Here is a 9911-nt window from a genome sequence, read left to right as displayed (position 1 = left end):
GGGCCATAGGTTTCACTAGTGGCTTCTCTCAAGAGCATAAGTATTACGGTGGGTAAACGAATTACTATCGAGCAATTGATAGAATTGAGCATAGTTATGAGAATATCTAGGTATGATCATGTATATAGGCATCACGTCTGAGACAAGTAGGCCGAAATGATTCTGCATCTACTACTATTACTCCACACATCGACCGCTATCCAGCATGCATCTAGAGTATTAAGTTCATAAGAACAGAGTAATGCTTTAAGGAAGATGACATGATGTAGAGGGATAAACTCATGCAATATGATATAAACCCCATCCCCATCTTTTTATCCTCGATGGCAACAATACAATATGTGTCAGTTCCCTTTCTGTCACTGGGATCAAACACCACAAGATTGAACCCAAAGCTAAGTACTTCTCCCATTGCAAGAAAGATCAATCTAGTAGGCCAAACCAAACTGATAATTCGAAGAGACTTGCAAATATAAACCAATCATACATAAAAGAATTCAGAGGAGAACCAAATATTGTTCATAGATAATCTGGATCATAAACCCACAATTCATCGGATCTCGACAAACACACCGCAAAAGAAGATTACATTGAATAGATCTCCAAGAGAATCGAGGAGAACTTTGTATTGAGATCCAAAGAGAGAGAAGAAGCCATCTAGCTAATAACTATGGAGCCGTAGGTCTGAAGTAAACTACTCACACATCACTGGAGAGGCCATGGAGTTGACGTAGAGGCCCTCCGTGATCAATGCCTCCTCCGACGGAGCTCTGGAAAAGGCCCCGAGATGGGATCTCTCGAGTACAGAAGGTTGCGGTGGTGGAATTAGGTTTTCGTGGTGCTTGAGGGAGTCCTGGATTAGGGGGTCTCCGGACAGCCGGATTATATCCTTTGGCCGGACTGTTAGACTATGAAGATACAAGATTGAAGATTTCGTCTCATGACCGGATATGACTCTACTTGGCGTGGAAGGCAAGCTAGGCAATACGGATATGGATATCTCCTCCTTTGTAACCAACCTTGTGTAACCCTAACCCTCTCCGGTGTCTATATAAACCAGAGGGTTTTAGTCCGTAGGACAACATACAATCATACCATAGGCTAGCTTCCAGGGTTTAGCCTCTCTGATCTCGTGGTAGATCTACTCTTGTACTACCCATATCATCAATATTAATCAAGCAGGACGTAGGGTTTTACCTCCATCAAGAGGGCCCGAACCTGGGTAAAACATTGTGTCCCCTGCCTCCTGTTACCATCCAGCCTAGACGCACAGTTCGGGATCCCCATACCCGAGATCCGCCGGTTTTGACACCGACATTGGTGCTTTCATTAAGAGTTCCTTTGTGTCGTCACCTTTAGGCCCGATGGCTCCTCCGATCATCAACAACGATGCGGTCCAGGGTGAGACCTTTCTCCCCGGACAGATCTTCGTGTTCGGTGGCTTTACACTGCAGGCTAATTCGCTTGGCCATCTGGAGCAGATTGAAAGCTACGCCCCTGGCCATCAGGTCAGATTTGGAAGTTTCAACTACACGGCCGACATCCGCAGAGACTTGATCTTCAACGGATTCGAGCCACAGCCGGGCGCGCTGCACTGTCACGATGGGTATGTCCTAGCTCTACTGCCGAATAGTACCCCAGAGGCTGCGCCCGCATCAGCTCTGACCCTTAGCTCGGAGCCAACTGCGCCAATCGAGGACGGGTGGCTAGACACGGCCTCAGGGGCTGCAGTCTCAACGGCGATCGAGCCGAACACCAGCCTAATCCTCTGCGAAGCCCGTGACTCCAAGGTGCCGGACTCTTTTCCGGACTCCGAACCGTCCGCGCCCCTGATTGGGCGCCGATCATGGAATTCACCGCCGCGGATATCTTTCAGCACTCGCCCTTCGGCGACATTCTGAATTCACTAAAGTCTCTCTCTTTGTCAGGAGATCCCTGGCCGGTCTATGGACAACAGGATTGGGATGCGGACGACGAAGAAATTCGACGCCCACCCACCACCCACTTCGTAGCCACTGTCGATGATTTAACCAACATGCTCGACTTCGACTCTGAAGACATCGACGGTATGGACGACGATGTAGGAGACGAACATGAACCAGCGCCTATAGGGCACTGGAAAGCCACCTCGTCATATGACATGAACATGGTGGATACACCCAAAGAAGGCAACGACGACGAGATAACGGAGAATGACCCCTCCAAGAAGCAACCCAAGCGCCGACGTCAGCGGTGCCGCTCTAAGTCCCGCCAAAGCAAAAGTGGTGATACCGGCACAGGAGATAATAACACTCCGGATAGTGCCGAAGACAACAACAATCCCCTCCAGCAAGATTTAGAGCAGGAGGATGGAGGAGCCAACCCTCCTGAGAGAGCGGCAGACGGAGAGGAGGAGGATGACAATTACATGCCCCCTCCGAAGATGAGGCAAGCCTCGGCGACGATGAATTCGCCGTACCAGAGGATCCCGTCGAACAAGAGCGCTTCAAGCACCGGCTTATGGCCACGGCAAATAGCCTGAAGAAAAAGCAGCAGCAGCTTCAAGCTGATCAAGATCTGCTAGCTGACAGATGGACTGAAGTCCTCGCGGCCGAGGAATATAAACTCGAGCGCCCCTCCAGGAATTACCCAAAGTGCAGGTTACTACCCCGACTGGAGGAAGAAGCGTATGATACGGCTGATCGGCCACCTCGTGGCCGCGATAGAGAGGCATTCCAGCCAAAAACTCAGCCTCCACCCCGACGCCATTCAAATAAAAAGGCATGGGGAGATACGCTAGACCCGCGAGACATATTGGAGGAGAAAGCAAAGCATGCAAGATCGATCTATGGATCACGAGGGCGCACAACTCTGCGAGACAATAAACGTCACGCCGGATACAGTAAAAGAAAATCCGGCCGGGCCGAACACAGCGGGCAAGACCCATTCGAGCTGCGTCGTGATATAGCCCAATACAGAGGCGCCGCACACCCCTTATGCTTCACAGACAAAGTAATGGATCATCAATTCCCAAAAGGTTTCAAACCTGTAAATATTGAATCATATGACGGCACAACAGATCCCGCAGTATGGATCGAGGATTTCCTCCTCCACATCCACATGGCCCGCGGTGATGACTTACAATCCATCAAATACCTCCCACTAAAGCTCAAAGGACTAGCACGGCATTGACTTAACAGCTTGCCAACGGACTCCATTAGCTGTTGGGAAGATCTGGAAGCCGCATTCGTCGACAACTTCCAGGGCACTTATGTGCGACCACCAGACGCCGATGACTTGAGCCACATAATTCAGCAGCCAGAAGAGTCGGCCAGGAAATTCCGGACTCGGTTCCTTACAAAGAAAAATCAAATCGTCGACTGTCCGGATGCAGAGGCCTTAGCGGTTTTCAAACACAACATCCGAGACGAGTGGCTAGCCCGGCACCTTGGTCAGGAAAAGCCGAAATATATGGCAGCTCTCACGACACTCATGACCCGCTTTTGTGCGGGACAAGACAGCTGGCTGGCTTGCAGTAATAACATATCAAAGAACCATGGTACCTCCGATACCAAGGATGGCAATAGCAGGTCACGTCGCAACAAACATAAGCGCCGCATTAACAGCGAAAATACCGAGGATACGACAGTCAATGCCGGATTCAAAGGCTCTAAACCAGGTCAGCGGAAAAAGCCATTCAAACAAAGTACGCCGGGTCCGTCCAGCTTGGACCGTATACTCGATCGCTCGTGTCAAATACACGGCACCCCAGATAAGCCAGCCAATCACACGAACAGGGATTGTTGGGTGTTCAAGCAGGCCGGCAAGTTAATTGCTGAAAACAAGGACAAGGGGCCGCATAGCGATGACGAGGAGGAGCCCCGGCAGCCGCACACCGGAGGACAGAAGAGGTTTCCCCCGCAAGTGCGGACGGTGAACATGATATACGCAACCCACATCCCCAAGAGGGAGCGGAAGCGTGCGCTTAGGGACGTATATGCGTTGGAGCCAGTCGCCCCAAAGTTCAACCCTTGGTCCTCCTGTCCGATCACCTTCGATCGCAGGGACCACCCCACTAGTATCCGTCATGGCGGATTTGCCGCACTGGTCCTAGACCCAATCATTGACGGATTTCACCTCACTCGAGTCCTTATGGATGGCAGCAACAGCCTGAACCTGCTTTATCAGGACACAGTGCGCAAAATGGGTATAGGCCCCTCAAGGATCAAACCCACAAAAACGACCTTTAAAGGCATCATTCCAGGTGTAGAGGCCCATTGCACAGGCTCAATTACACTGGAAGTGGTCTTCGGATCCCCGGATAACTTCTGAAGCGAAGAGTTAATCTTCGATATAGTCCCGTTCTGCAGTGGTTATCACGCGCTGCTCGGGCGAACCGCATTTGCTAGATTCAATGCGGTACCGCATTATGCATACCTCAAGCTCAAGATGTCAGGACCTCGTGGAGTTATTACGGTCAATGGAAACACAGAGCACTCTCTCCGAACAGAGGAGCACACCGCGGCCCTCGCAGCAGAAGCGCAAAGCAGCCTCTCAAGGCAATCAACCAGTTCGACGCTTCAAAGCCCGGACACCTTCAAGCGCGCTCGGAGCAATCGGCAAATAGACCACCTGGCGCGATCTGAGCTCGTGTAGCAATACGGCGGCCACCCCAATCCCAGCCCAACGGTGAAACTCGTGCCATGCGTACATAATTACGCATTAAAAATATCATGGGCACTCGTGGGGAGGGGGCACAAGTGCAGCACGCCCCAAGACGCGGCTTAAACCGCACTAGGGGCTTCCTGTTTGGTTATTTTTTTCTCTCAGGACATTAATCTCTGGAAACACTGTCCGGCAGCACTATTGCCGAACACATGATGCAGCAACCAAGGAGGCAGACAGCTATGTCATACCACGGAATTCCCAGGTGGATTACAGTAACGAGCGAAATATTCGATTTAATATCATTCCTCAGCTTGCCCTTGGAATGGACATAGTCCTACTCTTTGCTTATCACACTATCTGTATCACTCTGCTTTAAAGCAATTTTTTGAATAAACAATGCATGACATTACGACTATTATTGCATTCTTGTTATATATATACATATTTCTATGTGTTCATTAATGACGCCTTGCAACCGTACACTTTGGTACGGCCAATACACCAGGGGCTTACGTACCCCACAATACGGTGTGAAAAGTCCGAACACTCTCACAAGTGCGGCACCCTGAACTTATAGCATTATATGCATCAGCTCCGAATCATGTCTTTGGTCAAATGTTGGGTTTGCCCGGCTCCTATGTTTTGGTACCTTACGTTCTGCTCTATCGGCTAAGGTAGCGCTAGGAGAACTACTGCGATTGTGCCCCGGTTCTGCTGGGTTCAGCACCTCAGTAGAGAAAGCTAAAACTGACTGTCATGATAAGGTGAGAGACTGGTCGCTGTTCGATGAGGTTTTCGAGTCCCTAAAGACTTATGCCGCTTAGAGCGAGGGGCCGGCCCTTTCCGGCTTAAAGGCATGTATCGCGCCCCAAATTCGGCCTTCCAAATACCAGGGGCTTCACCGAAATTTAAAATTATAGAATTCTATGGCTAAGTGAGAGTGATAAAGCATTATTAGTCCAGTTGCCTTGTTCGCTATGCTGAGCACCTCCCTCGAAGGACCCAAACATGGGAACAAGAGTGCTCAGATTTATCCCGAACACCCCAGCACTCATGGCATGGGGGCAGAAGCCGAGGACTAGCCATCTCTCAGATTGGATAAACAACCAAATAGAAGGTAATATTTTAAATTCAAACAAGCGTTGCATAGCGCATATGAAACAAGTTTTCATAAATACAGGATAAAACGAGCAAGTCTCACTCAACTATTACATCTTTTGAACACTCGTCTGCTATGAGACGGGCACCCGGCAGAACACCCTCGTAGTACATCTCGGGGTGGCGGTGCTCCTTGCCCTCCGGCGGCCCCTCCTTGATCAGCTTCACGGCGTCTAGCTTGACCCACTACAATTTCACTCAGGCGAAAGCCCGGCGTGCACCTTCAATGCAGACAGATCGCTTGACGACCTCCAGCCACGGGCAGGCATCCACAAGCCGCCTCACCAGGCCGAAGAAGCTGTTCGGAAGGGCGTCGCCAGGCCACAGCCGGACTATAAATCCCTTCATGGCCCGATTGGCCGCCTTATGTACCTCGACCATCTGCTTCAGCTGGTCGCTCATTGGCACCGGGTGTTCGGCCTCAGCATACTGAGACCAGAACAGCTTCTCTGTTGAGCTTCCATCCTCGGCCTGGTAAAATTGTGCAACATCGGACACGCTGCGGGGCAAATCTGCGAATGCTCCTGGAGAGCTCCGGATTCGGGTAAGTAATCGGTAATTTACTTTTACATGCTTGCTTTGCATATAGAAAGCCTTACCCGCCGCTATCTTCTTCATTGCGTCGATCTCCTGGAGGGCCCTTTGGGCTTCGGCCTTGGCACTTTTTGCGCTCTCGAGGGCCGCGGCAAGCTCAGACTCCCGCGTCTTTGAGTCAAGCTGCAACGCCTCGTGCTTCGCCACGAGAGCCTGGAGCTCTTGCTGCACCTCGCTCACCCGAGCCTCGTGCTTCTCTCGCTCGGTGCACTCCTTGTCCGCGTTATCTTCGGCCTTGGTTAGCGCTTGCTTCAGGGTCGCCACCTCGGTCGTGGACCCTAGCGAATATACGATGATCCTTTCATTTTGCAATCGCATCTTCTTTTATATATACATATCTATAGACAGGGTATTACTTACCCTTGTTCTCCTCAAGCTGCCTCTTGACAAGGCCGAGCTCTTTCCTGGACCCCTCGAGGTCCTGCTTCAGTACGGCGACCTCCGCAGTCAGTGCGGCGGACGCCAGCAGCGAAGCCTGCATATGCATATTGACATACTTATATTAGACTCCTGTGATATTATTTGATCCTCTGTTCGGCTTTTCTTTGTGAACACCGAACAAAGCATCAGGGGCTACTGTCTATGCGGTAATATTTCTACTACATTTTAAAACACTTACCTCAAAGCCTGTTAGAAGGCTGGCACAGGCTTCAGTCAACCCGCTCTTGGCGGACTGAACCTTCTGGACCACCGCACTCATAATAGTACGGCGCTCCTCGTCGATGGAAGCGCTGCGAAGCGCTTCTAGCAGATTGTCCGGCGCCTCTGGATGGACAGAGGTCACCAGCACAGGCGTCTTGCCCCTCTTAGAAGGAGGCCGCCTGCCCGAGCCCGGAACCACTGGAGGTTCCGGCGCGGTGTTCGGTTGAGGGCCGAACTTGGAGCTCTCAGGGCCCCCGCCCCCTCGGCTCCTGGAGTCCGGAAGGTCGCCTTGAGGCGCCTCCGGGATGGTCTCCCCTCGATCCGGTGCCTCTTGAGATAGCACCTCGGCATCGTCGGCAGGATGAGGGAAGGTGGCGGTCGGGACTGGATCACTATCCATGTCAGACGAGCCCAGGGAGCCGTCCTATGATACATCGATACTGGCTCGTGGCGGCCTGCATAATTATGTTCGGCGTTAGGGAAAGCAGTGTGACAAAGGAATGCTATGAGTTACTCTGGTATCCGAATACTTACGATCTCCCCAGGGGCTTGGCCCTGGGCAACCACTCGTCTTCTCCTTCGTCGACGGCGGTGGAACTGTCCGGAATGAGAGTCCTTCCCTTCTTAGACCCTTCGGCCCCCCAGTTGGGGCGGCCTTCCTTTTCTTATCTCCCCCAGCCGGAGGGGGATCATCTTCTTCTTATTCCTCGTCTTCGGGGGAGGAGTGTGCCGCAGAGTCATCGGACGGTGAGTCCGACGACGCCTGGCGTCGGGAACTCTTTCGGGTTCCCTTGGCCTTCTTGGTCTTCTCCGGCACCGTATAAGGAGCCGGAGTCAGCATCTTCGCCAGGAGAGCGTCTGCTGGGCCTTTGGGCAAAGGAGTCGGACAGTCGATCTGTCCGGCCGTCTCCTGCCAGTCCTGTCAAAGGTACGGGAGTTTAGATCCCGCATGGAGTCAATCTATAAAAAATAAGTATCCTGTGAAAGGTAAAGCAGCTTACCACACTGGCTTGGCGCTTCGCGCTGAATCCGCGATCCTCAGTAATGGGAGGGGGGACCTCGGCGCTTTTGAACAGCACCCTCCAGGCATCTTCGTGAGTTGTGTCAAAGAGCCTGTTCAGAGTTCAGTGCTGCGCTGGGTCAAACTCCCACAAGTTGAACTCCCGTTGTTGGCACGGGAGAATCCGGCGGTGGAGCATGACCTGGACCACGTTGACGAGTTTGAGCTTCTTGTTCACCATATTCTGAATACATGTTTGGATTCCGGTCAGCTCTCCCGAACTACCCCAGGACAGGCCCTTCTCTTTCCAGGAGGTGAGCCGCGTGGGGATGCCAGATCGGAACTCGGGGGCCGCTGCCCATGCAGGGTCGCGCGGCTCGGTGATGTAGAACCACCCCGATTGCCACCCCTTTATGGTTTCCACAAAGGAGCCCTTGAGCCATGTTACGTTGGGCATCTTGCCCACCATGGCTCCTCCGCACTCCGCCTGGCGGCCGCCCACAACCTTCGGCTTGACATTGAAGGTCTTCAACCATAAGCCGAAGTGGGGCTTGATGCGGAGGAAGGCCTCGCACACAACGATAAACACCGAGATGTTGAGGATGAAGTTCGGGGCCAGATCATGGAAATCCAGGCCGTAATAGAATATGAGCCCCCGGACGAATGGGTGGAGAAGGAATCCCAGTCCGCGGAGGAAATGGGTGAGGAACACTACCCTCTCATGGGGCCTGGGGGTGGGGATGAGCTGCCCCTCATCTGGGAGTCGGTGCGCGATGTCGTCGGGCAGGTATCCAGCTCTCCTCAGCTTCTTGATGTCTCCATCCGTGACGGAGGAGACCATCCACCTGCCTCCCGCTCCGGACATGGTTGGAGAAGGTTGAGGTGGGAAGTGCGGACTTGGGCGCTAGAGCTCGAGTGTGCGAAAACGGATGAGCAAAGGAGGAAGAAGGGGTGGATAGAAAGGTGAATCCTTATCCCTTTATATGGGCGGACGAAACTAAAGCGTCCCCACTTGCCTGGTAAAACTCGCTTATACCCCAAGAGCCATAATTGATGGCGCGGTTGGGTTACCCACGCCCGTATTGATGAGAATCCCGTAATAAGGGGACACGATATCTGCTTTTGACAAGACGTGTCGAAAAACTGCCTCGTGTTATGTGCGGGGCTAGTTAAAGGAAACGGTTCGAATAATCACCGGGCCATGACATAACGTCATACTGTCAAAACAAGTCAGCAAATTAGATTTGCGAAGATATTATTCTCTCTACGGAGGTATGTGGAACTTATGTTGCAGGGTCGGACACTATCCTCGTATTCAAATTCTTCTGTGATGTATTCAGAGGAGGAACCCGCCTTGCAATGTCGAAGACAATACTGCGCGCCGGACTCATCATCATTGAAGCATGGTTCAGGGGCTACTGAGGGAGTCCTGGATTAGGGGGTCTCCGGACAGCCGGATTATATCCTTTGGCCGGACTGTTAGACTATGAAGATACAAGATTGAAGACTTCGTCTCGTGTCCGGATAGGACTGTACTTGGCGTGGAAGGCAAGCTAGGCAATACGGATATGGATATATCCTCCTTTGTAACCGACCTTGTGTAACCCTAACCCTCTCCGGTGTCTATATAAACCGGAGGGTTTTAGTCCATAGGACAACATACAATCATACCATAGGCTAGCTTCTAGAGTTTAGCCTCTTTGATCTCGTGGTAGATCTACTCTTGTACTACCCATATCATCAATATTAATCAAGCAGGACGTAGGGTTTTACCTCCATCAAGAGGGCCCGAACCTGGGTAAAACATTGTGTCCCCTGCCTCCTGTTACCATCCGGCCTAGACACATAGTTCGGGACCCCCTACCCAAGA

Source organism: Triticum dicoccoides, chromosome 5A (genome assembly GCF_002162155.2).
Source record: "Triticum dicoccoides isolate Atlit2015 ecotype Zavitan chromosome 5A, WEW_v2.0, whole genome shotgun sequence".
Lineage (NCBI taxonomy): Eukaryota > Viridiplantae > Streptophyta > Magnoliopsida > Poales > Poaceae > Triticum > Triticum dicoccoides.
Note: the sequence above shows the minus strand (reverse complement) of the source record.